Below are 12,093 nucleotides of genomic sequence, written 5' to 3'. Positions count from 1 at the left end.
AAATATTTTGACTTTTAAATAAATGGAATTTTATTTAAACAATGCATATAAGCTTAAATATATACACACATATATGCATACAAACAACACGTAAAGTTTAGTTTTTGTTTCCATTCAAAACTATTTTTATAAACTAAAAGTTTTTCATCTCAATTTTTATTTTTCATAACAATATTTTTTTATTATATAAAATAATACCTATATATGTATATTATGTAATAATATTTAAGAGTAAATTTAAGAAAATATTTTTAAAATTTTTAGACAAAAATTTATGCAACAGTCCAATAAAGATATTAATGTATGCATGTATGTACGTATATATACACAAAGTGACGTAATAATTATATTATATGCATGGGTATCCACATTTGAATGAAAAAGGAAATTTTTATATAAATGCAATTTGAATAAATTGAATTTGCACTACATATATAAAATACATACAGGCGATCACACAGATTTTTGGTTCAGAACTTTGATATCGAATTTAATATTACTTCGCAAACTATATATGCTTTTATTATAATTAAATAAATTCCGGCTGTGCTATGGAACAGTTAATTTATAATACCCTTCGAATATACGTTAGTCTACTTCTCATAACGAGAAGTTTTGTTTGGAGAAAGGTTTTTTGAAAATAGCGATTCAAATCATTTGAAAATTTTGTTTTTTAAAAATGTCAGTGTTAGGAAAATTAGGAACTAATGACTTTGTTCAATAACTTTTATAATCAACCCTATTATAAATTTCAATCGTAGAATCCTATACGAATTACGAACTTGGCAACGTAGGTTCTTTTACTATTTAAGTAAACAACAGATCCTTTTGTATGAGAGTTTAGCTAATTTTTTAGTTTTTGAATATTTTTAAAAACTGAAAAAAAAATTTTTTAGTAAATAAGAATTCATTTTCCTTAATAAATGCTGCGTTATAGGAAGAATAAAACAGAGAATTTTTAACTATAGAGAAAAATTAAAAACGAGAGTTCCCTTTAAATTGGTTGCTATGTGTGATTATTGCTTTTCTATTACGAATATTGAAGCCAATACTTTAGTAACCCGGTGTTGACAATATAATATTCGTAATTTTCCAAATTGCAGGGCTACGAACGAAATTAATGGTAAGACTGAATTATTTTGTAATAAAATGCAGAAATAATAATAAGATTTGTGCTGTAAAAGAAATTTAATCGAAAAAACTCAAACCGGCTTTACACAAAGTTACTGAATAATTTATTTTAATTTCTGAAACCAACAAAGAATATTCTACTAAGATTTTAGCAATTTCATGTGATAGTACAATAGTGGTTTGTGTTAGTTGATAAAATTGTCTTCACTGTATATAAATTTTTACAAATATAATAAAGTTGAATTTAGAATTAAAATTTTCATGAAATTCGAAAATAATTTTATTTGTTAAACACATGTGCATATTTACGAACTGCATCTCTTTAAAAATTAGTTTAAATGACAAAAATTACAAATTTTCCAAATAAACCAATTAGTAACTTAAATAACACAGCTTTTCATAAAAAAATATTATACGCGACATTAAAAACGTAATTGCAAATAATTTTAAAATCTTTTTCTCTTGAATTTTGTTGAATTTCATGATTTTATCTACCCTTATCGTACTATAGAAGTAAATTGTTAATAAGATTATTTAAATTATTCAATATTCGTAGTTTCCAGTTATATAAACTACCCATTCAAAATTAAGCTGTGTACTACTATGTTTGTCAAATCGAGTTTAAGCTATAAATTGAAATTTTATTGAAGTTGTGCTTGAATATACACGAGACATAGGAAAATTCTATGAATATTAAGAAAAAAGTCGCTTCAAAATTTCTCGTATGAGAATATATGCAAAAATGCTCTCGTTCCTATGCTAGGAAAACTATGCTATGCTAGGAAAAGTATAATCAAAACACTTACACTATATACTAAGATTCTTTGAACCATTTTATTGATTCAAGTCTTTAATTTTCTTATAAATTACTTTTTATACTACTTGTATATTATGTTTTCAAAGTAAAAATTAACAACATGTCCAAAAATATGTGTGAATTCTTAAATAATTTTTAGCTTTAATAAAATACGTACGTGAACATTTCACATGCCTATTTAACGTTGATAAGCAAGTATAATAAATTGTTTTTCTGTTTTTCATTATTCGAAAAGAAATTGTTTATTTATTTTCTACTTTGTTTTTCCTTATTCTATCTAAAAATACTTTTACTGTATACCACGTATCCTTGATCAGAATTTTGTAAAAATATATACTTTAAGTATAAGAGTTATGCACATACAAACACATACTCGTAAATCTTTAAATATAATTTTCTTATAAATTCTCCATAGTCAAGTTCCTATGTGCGTATACCTAAACATTAACATGACATACTAATTTATCATGTTAAAAATTTTATTTTGATTGTTATACATATAATTCAATAAGCTCTCAGCCTTCACACGTATAGATTCTTTATTTTAGTACATAATAATAATTATTGAAATTTCCATAAAATTTCAGAAATTTTGTAAATATTTTAATTCTTTATTTAATAAGTCATCCTGCTTTATTATAGGGTTTAGTAATGAACTTGAAACGCAAATTTTTTAATAAAAACTAAATGAAGAAAATTTTAATTGAAGTAAATAATTATATGTACACGTATATGCTCAAAGCAAAGAATTTTAGCGTAAATAAAATGTATGCCTTAAGGAAATCTCATGGTATTTTTTAAAATACGTTTCTAAGTGGAGATAATGTCCTTTAAGTATTATGATATTTCTAGAAAATTATTACAATAATGAGTATACCTATAATTTGCAGTAAATTGAAAAGGATTAGTATATTTGGTAGATTCGACATATTTTTTTTTTTTTTTACTAAGTGACAAAATCTCGAAAGACAAAGAAGGAAGGTTCTATCTGCCTTTTTCCTCCGACAGTGGGGGAGCGTGATCCCTACCCTAAAAAAATCACCTAAACTCCGATCGGACTATTACCACCGCGCTAACTTGGTTTTTGTAGCACCACACCTAATTTCATCCACAACCAAAGGAATTCCTAAGTCCCTCGGGATATCACTGTTACGTATGCCCCGTAGAACCTTATTCTGGAAGGTTTGAATTTTGTTAATGTCAGTCTTCTTGGCACGACCCTGCAGTTGAATGCTATATCGCCATATTGGTTTAATGATTTGGTTATAAATTAATATCTTATTATCAATTGCCAAATTGGACTTACGACCTAGGAGCCAATAATTTTCCTTATATTTATTTTCTAATTCTGTGTGATTCTTCTTTATATGCTCTTTCCACATTAGCTTGACATCTAAAGTCATTCCTAGCTATTTTGCTGAGTTATGGATCGCTACGTTCCATCAATTTACGTTAACTTGTGATGGATTCACTATCTTCCGATTGGTGAAGATTCGACATAATACTGATGAAAATGAAATTTATTTACCATTATTATAGTTAAACTAAACTTTAATTTTCAAGAATTATTTTTGTTCAATTGTGATGGGCTCGCTATATTCCAACTCGTGGAATAATGAATTTGGAATAGTGTAAGCTCTGTATTATGCACCTATAACTCGGTATTAATATGCAGACCTCAATTTTTTTCTAATATGTAATGTAATTATAATATTTTTTTGTTGAAAAATTGTAACAATAAACACCGTTTTCGTGTTATACTTCTGTAGATTTATTACATACGTATACAATATTTAAACAATACGTTCTTGTCATAATATTCATGTTATCTATGAAATCCGAACTTTCGCAACAGCTTCATGCTATGAATTCGTATAGCAAAATAGTCATATTTTTAAGATAGTAATAGAAATTATTCGGAAACAAGTTACATAATAGAAAAAATGAGACTTTTCAATTGTTAAGTCTTAACATCGAATTTAAATTTCGAAATAATCATAGTAAATTTCAATATTAGTTTACATACACTTTTATCTCTAATCGACTAAACCACCAATTTCATTATTTATTTAGAATAAGTAAGAGATTGAAAGCTTTGAAATTGATTCTTTATTTAAGAATTAAAATTAATCAAAATATATGAGTAATTCCACAAAATTTTCATTCTGATTTTTTGAACTGTATTCAGTAACTTATTCGACTAATTAATTCTTTTAATTTTTATTTGAAAACTTTCATCTTTTTTCAAGATTGTCTTATCTATTGTTTTATTTCTAAAATATCTTATCTTTATAGATTATGAGTAATATTGAAATTAAAATTTTAATATTCAAGCCTTCAAATGGAATCAAGATTAAGATTAATAATAATAATTAATAAAATTATAGCGAAAAGAATTAGGAATTTATTTTAATTAATTATTTGATTTCAATTAATTATTTGATCCACAATCCAAAATTTTTAATCAACATAATATTAATCCATTACAAATAAGATTAAATGTATTAAAAATAAATGTATTTGTTATACGATTTCGAATATTCACCTATAAAGGAGATTATCTATTAAGTGGGTTAGAAATTTTACAAAACTCTTGTATATATACGACCGGCATAATGTCACAGAGTTTCACCAATATTAACTATTAAATTTTCTCATTTTTATTTCAATATATTAAATCTATTATAAATTCATAATTTATCGCACTGTGTACTTATAACATTATAACAATATCTACTTGTAATTATTATTATTATCGTCATAAATTTTTAACCACAATTAAGAAATCAAAAAACATAAAAATTATATATGAAACTCTATACCCACATATCTTATACATATATGTATTACAAAATATACAGGTATATATTGTATGTACTACTCATCTGTACTACTTCCTCATACACTGATGTTATTAAATTTTTGTAGTATTCATGTTATAATAATATAATATAGTATGTAACACTATAATCCTTTGTGTTTCTGTAAATGGTTGAAGGTTAAAAATATACAATATTATATGGAATGTAATAATAATAATAATATGATAATAATAATAATATTATTGTCATAAGAGGATAATCGTAATTATAATATAATTTTTTTTATGTCAGTAATTAGGTTTTACTATATTAATAATTTTTATTATTATTTAAGTTTCAGGATTGGAACGAATCAATATAAATTTACTTTACATTAACAATATTTACATATACATATAATTGCTAATTTTTTGAAAATCTTTAAATTATGATGTGAGACAAATTAAGTGTTTAACAGAATTTCGTAAATTCGAAATTTTTCTAATCGTAAGTAATTAAAGAACTATTCTAAGGCCTGATTTGGCAAGTTAAAATTATTTCACTTGATATTCCGAAATAACAATATTTACAAAAAAAAATTGCTTAATGCTTTAAATTCCGAAGTACTCCAATTGCGATATTTTTTATTAAATTTTTGAATAGCTAAGCTACTCTTGTTTAATATAATTAGTATGTTTTTAAAAGCCTCCTAGAAATTTTAGAATTATTTACTCTAATTTGAAAATAAATAATATCTCAAAATAATAGTTTAGGTATGTAAGCATACTATGCTATGTTCATAGTGCCAAAATTTAAATATTACACATTATTCAAGTTCCTTCGTCTGTAAGTTCAATTTTAAAGTTAGATATAAAAGAAGTTTAAGAATTCTAGCATTCCATTAAAGTTGTAAAACTCAAACTTCTAGTGTAATTGTATATTTATGTGATTATTGCTAAAATTATGCTCTTACTTGAAATTTTATAATGCTAGAGTAGTACTTTTCTAAATATTAAGTAAAGTTTTAATTTTTTTTTTCTGAAATCAACCCTGTATTACAGAAAATTTATTATATAAAATTATTATAAACCTGCAAAACATATTATACATTTTTATTAGTGTCATATTTTACACACTTATACATTTCCGTATGGTATCCTCTATACGTTGCTATAACATTATAATGATTTTATAACAGTTATTATATTAAGCTTTAAAATTTCTCGTCTTTAATTTGCAACGGGAAGTTAATTCGTATTTTTTTTTTTTAGTCAAAGTATAACACATCCATAAATTGTATATGACTGTATGTTTACGGAAACGTAAAATATAAAAATTATATTTTATATATTCTTACCGACAACATTCCGTACAAACAAAGGAGGTTATGTGATGGCAACAAATTTTGTATATCGAGTCTCTATGCTAGGGTAGTGTAAATAAACTATTTTTAGCAAACTGCCGGTCTGTCTGTCTGGCTATCCATGTATGTACACGTGTATCCCAAGTTCGGTTGAACCGATATAACGAGTCTTGGGAACTGCACTTTTTTGCGGGTCAATTTTAGATTTTTGGCCATATAAAGAGAAATGATCAACTAATTCTTTGAAATTTAATAATTAAATTTCGAGTGTCAAAACAATTAATATATAAATTTTCAGGGAACAATCAGGGCTCGGAAAATGAACTAGTGGCCGAATTTACATTTTTTATCACATGATTCATGAAATTTCTTGAAATTTGATATTTGAGTTTTGCTTGTAGATGATACATATTGTGGTCTATTATGTGCTGATCACATCAGATTTTTTGTAATTGCTAAAGGTATAAATGTAATTTTATTTTTATTTAAATAAATGTGCATCCTGCTCTCGACTGTACTCGTATTCATAGTTAGTAAAATGGGAGAAATGTAAAATTTTTTTAATTTTATAATAAAAAATGGGACGTGTCATTTGGAATTTATTTTTAAATACAATAATTTTAATAAAGCTTACAATTATAAAAATAACTATCTAGTAATTTAAGAAAATTATATAAATTGTATAAATGAGAAAAATTAGGGCATGAATTTTAATAAGAAATATTTTAAATTAATTGTGCGAAACCCATTAAAATTAGAATTAGAAAATTTTAAGGAAAAGATGGGCTTCAATGTAAAATAACTGGACCCAATTCTAAAATACGAGAATGATATAAATTGTAAAGAAAGAATTTTGTTAAGTGGACATAATTCATGTTTTTGATTGATTCCGTTAGAAATTCGATTTGTGAGCTTGCATTCCGTCATAAAGTGATTATTATAGATGCAATAAAAAACAGTTTTTGGAGAATCAAAATTGACTGTGGACTATTTCAGGATTATAAACAATAAAAGCTATTTTTTTCATTTTTCAAACTTTTTTTTTATTATCCAATTTTAACTCATTCGTGTCCGTGGATAGCATTGAAATTTCAGCACATTTCAAATAGGACATGAATGTTACAGTATTCGCTAATATATTTAGACATTGGCTATATTTTGCACTAAATAGAAACTATTTAGTCTACATCTTACTACTATTATTTTTTAGCGTCCGTATTAGCGTTACTCTTAGCAGAACTTTTATGTAACTTGCATTCTATGCATTTCAAAATCTCAAACATAATTATTTTCTCATCCACACACAAGATCATGCAAAATTTTAAATAATTTTTTCAAAAATTCATCTTTTCCAAAAAAATTTTTTAAGTATAGCTGACTTGAGTTGAAAAAAAAAATAATATATTATGAGTTAAGTCTCCCTTCAACTTGAAAAGAATTTATTTGGGTGCTAAGAAAATTATTGTTAAAGATCTTAAATTAAACTTTTCTACTGTACAACTAGACAAATCTCTTATCAAAAATGTGTTTATTTGATGAATAAATTTTCAAATAATATTGTTGATATTTTGTTTTTCTTTTACAATTTCTAATATAAAATACAAAAAGGATAAGAAGTGGAAGAAAAAAAGGAAAAGTTGAAGAGTTTTTAAGCAAATAAAAAAGATAAATTGCTGAAAATGCTAAAAAAAGTTTTTTTTATTCATGTTTTCATCTCCTTTTCATCATTCCTGTCTATTTATATCTTAGTAGCTATATAAAAAAAAACACAAAATTTCTATTTTAGAGTTACCATCCTATTAATATTTTGCAATATTTTTATTTATATTATGAGAATGTTATGAGAATAAAATTAAAGTTCCGGAAAAATGTGCACATAAAGAAGAAGCAACTCTTGTTTTCTTTTTTAAACAAAAAACTTTATATTGAATACAAAAAATTTTATATTAGTAATAAAAAAGTGTTATACTAAAATTAAAATTTTAAAATTATTGGCTATTTCATTGTTAACAGAGTTAAATTCTATAAATGGCAATAAGATTATACTAAAAGATTATAATGTTATTATGGTAACTCTAATTTTAATAAATTATCTTTAAAACGTTAGAAAATCATGTTGTATACCAATTTATATAATTATATAATATGGTATATAGAATTATAGAAAGTAAATTTAAAGCTGTTGTCATAGTCATTGAGAAAAAGAAAAAAAAAGGACGAATTTCATTGACAAACGAAAAAACATTCTTATGAAACTTTCAATAACATTTATAAACTATATATACATTTTCTATACTATACTATTATAAAGTTAATAATAATAGTAGCTAGCATACAATATCACTAAGTTTAAAATATAATAATGACGTGTATAACTGCAAGATTGCAATATAAGCCATTATTATTTTGTTTGGTATATAAAATTTTATTGCATTCTGACTCAATATTGAATTATTTTGAGAAAAAGTTATAAAAAAGTTTCGATCTTTATATAACCTGTGACAGTACTTTAAAACTATCATACAATGTATAACACAAAATATATATTTATATGTATATATGTACAACATTTGATGTAGCATAAAAATACAAAAATGTTCTCTATATTCTATACAAGTTTTTATGGTATAGCTAGGGCATAAATAGGTACATTATAAGTGAATATGTGAGAAAAAGTAATAATACTAGAAATTGTAACAGCGAAAATGTATTGCAAGTTAATAATTTGTGTACGTGTTTGAAATTTTTATACATAAGTTTATTTTTTTTTGTTTCATTAATTTTAAACTCAAGTATGTATAAGAGTAAGAAATGAATTGATAGTAAGAGTTTTTGAATAAAAAAACGTATAATATAATATTAATGTTTAGATACACAGGATCCTCATTGTAAAACTAATAATATAAGATTTTTTTAGTTGGTCAGAAGAATATAGGGTTAACATTTTGATAATTTACAAATTTAGGGTTTGAATATACGATTTTTGATAAAGAAGAAGAAATTCACTTACACTTAGATGGTTTTCGGCATATAGAAACAGTATTCCAGAATACTCATTCAAAATTTTTGAAGTATTGGTTATTATTCATTGAATTTCATTGATGGACAACCAATTAAAGGGAATTGTAAATAATTAATATTCTTGAAAAACAATTGAAATATTTAATTTTACTGGATTACTCGTATAATAAATATACAGCGTCGGATGTACCATATATGCAAAATAATTGGTGCATGAATTTTTGCAATTGGCATAATTGAAAATTTAATTTCAAGTTTTAATTCTATAAGTGAGCTTTTATATAGCATGATAGTGTTAAAGTATAATTCAGTTACCAAGAAATTAATTAATTATATGTGCAATGTGCAATTTTATTGCATGTTACTTATTGCTTTAAAGAGGGGGGATAGCATAATTAGAAAATCGTGTACGACACCTAATAAGTCAGAGTTGAGCCTGATTAAATATATATACACAATAAATTGATTTAGCTAAGCAAATTCGAAGTTATTGTCTCATTTTAATTCATTTTGCAGAAAATCGCAATGAATTGTATTTTTAAATCATGTTATCTAATTAAAAAGGGCTTAGTTAAAATTTTTCTATTTCATCATCATGTTTTTTTTTAATAATAAATAAAAATTTGAGTTATTAAAAAAATTATTATTTATTATTATATATAATAAAATATTAATAAAATTGCATATCTTCAGGATAAAAATATACAAAAAAAAAATTAAAGTTTTACGAAATTTTGAGTGTAGTTTGGACATATTACATATGTCCAATGTACATATACAATTATTTTTGAAAATAATATGACTTTGAAATTGAAATTAAAAGGATTTTAAATTTTATTTAAAACTGCATATGCATAAAGAATATTATGTAACAGACCGAATCCTTACAACTTCATGCAAGGCATGTACAATCACGTACCACTGATAATAGTTAATATATAGTTGCCACATAAATGACCTATACCATCAACATTATTAAGTTTTAAAAAATTTTCCCTTATCACGTTAAATTTTATGAATTATTACTTAATTATAAAATTTTACTTACATTTTCAATTAAACGCCGTATTAAGGTGGTCAAACCTGTAAATAGAAAAGTTAATATTTTGTTAATAAGGATTGTTATGAATTATTTTGTCAGTTGTTCGAATTGATTAAGCTAGTTTCTTAGAAATATAAGAAATGTCAATAATATTTTCTGTGTTGTCTTTCATTGAAAAAAATACAGCTTTCGGTGCACTTCTGTTATATACAGTGATTACTTATTTTACTTATTAAAAACTTAGGAAGTAAATAATAATATTGTATATACAATAGTGTAATTACCAAATAATTTTAACGATATATCTTAACTTAATGGAATTCCTTTCACACAACTGCAGAACAGATGGATAACGTAATCAAAGGAACAAGTTAAAAGTACAAAAAATAAAAAAATTTTCTAGAGACGCTTTCTTTAAGTATCAAAGAATTCTTTGCAACCGAGATATAAATTTAAACCGCCGCCTACAATTTATGAAATGCTATGTTTGGTCTGTCCTTTTATATGGATCAGAATCATGGACTTTAAAAGTTAGTCATATGAACAAACTCGAGGCGTTTGAAATGTGGATTTTTCGGAAAATGTTGAAGATATCTTGGATAGATCACATTTCAAATGAAGAGGTTCTGAGAAGAATGCATACAAATCCAGAGCTTTTAACAAATGTCAAAAGAAAAAAGATCGCTTACTTCGGGCATGTGATGAGAAACGACAAATATGAAATTCTTCAACTCATTGTTCAAGGCAAAATCGAAGGTAGAAGAGGAGTTGGCAGAAAACAATTATTATGGCTCTGTAATATAAGAAATTGGACTGGTATAACAAATGCGGGCGAATTGATACATCAGGCAACTGGATAGGGACAGATTCAAAAATTTAATATTCAGCATCATATGATCGCTAACATCTATTAGTGGATATGCAGTGCAAGAAGGAAGAAAGTATGAAGAAATCGCCGACGAAATGTTCTTCACATTGCTTTATACTGTAATCCACATGATCTAACGATATACTTATTACTCTATAAATATGTCAGTAAAATACAAAGTAGATAATCGTATTTCATTTTATGTAGTTCTACATACCTATATGGTTATTCTAACAATATGAGCAAAAATATTTATTGTTAAAACAAAAGTTTTGCTTGCAGCTCGTATAATTTCAATAATTCATTTTAATATTCCCAATTTACAAAGTTAATTTAAATAGCAAATAAGAAGATTTCCATATCTTATGAGATAGAAGAAAATCGTCGTTGTTACAATTTCTCATAATACTTGTTAAGATAATTTATTTTTACATTTTATTAAATTTAGAAATTGAACGATTAAAAAATGTTCTATAAATTAATTAGTTTACCTAAATATTTTTCAAATAATCTAGAAATTTTAAAAATTTTGGAGTATTTTTTAGAAAAAGTCAACAAAAATAAAATAATTGAAAGTTTGGAATCAACTTTTTCATTAAACGTCTCCGAATTCTACTATATAGTAGAAACCAGTTTCTTAATGCAATTACAATATTAATGGTAATTTTATGCATATCTGCATTCGTTTAATTCGAAAAATTTTCTTAAAAATTTTAATTTAAGTACAAAATTTTTCAAATCAAAATCAATAAATTTTTTCATTAGAATTCAACAAAACAAAAAAATTTTAATTTTAAATTTCAACCTAAAATTTGAAAACTTTTTAGAATCCCTATAAATGCAGGCATCTAAAACTATTACAAGAATTTAATGTTAAATAACAAAAATTACTCCATAAGGATTTTTAATTTTTTCTATGTTTTTTTGCTATTTTGCATAATATTATGTTTGAAAATTACCTTAATCAAGGTTTTCTGAATTTTGTAATAATTGAAAAATGGAATTTTTGTCAAAACAAATTTTTTCGAAAGCCAAAAACAAATTAGGAAT

The 12,093-nt window shown here is 24.4% G+C and overlaps 1 long non-coding RNA gene across 1 annotated transcript in view; it reads right to left on the bottom strand.

Annotated features, from left to right (window-relative positions):
- The window catches only part of LOC129619148 (uncharacterized), a 133,139-nt gene that overhangs the window by 26,981 nt on the left and 94,065 nt on the right, over positions 1 to 12,093 (bottom strand). The window contains exon 3 of the long non-coding RNA XR_008697846.1: positions 10,182 to 10,216. This is a non-coding gene — a long non-coding RNA (uncharacterized LOC129619148). The remainder of the gene's footprint in view (positions 1 to 10,181; positions 10,217 to 12,093) is intronic.

Source organism: Condylostylus longicornis, unplaced genomic scaffold (assembly GCF_029603195.1).
Source record: "Condylostylus longicornis isolate FDR11 unplaced genomic scaffold, ASM2960319v2 ptg000010l, whole genome shotgun sequence".
In the NCBI taxonomy this organism is placed as follows: Eukaryota; Metazoa; Arthropoda; class Insecta; order Diptera; family Dolichopodidae; genus Condylostylus; species Condylostylus longicornis.
This window is presented reverse-complemented; position numbering and strand designations above follow the sequence as displayed.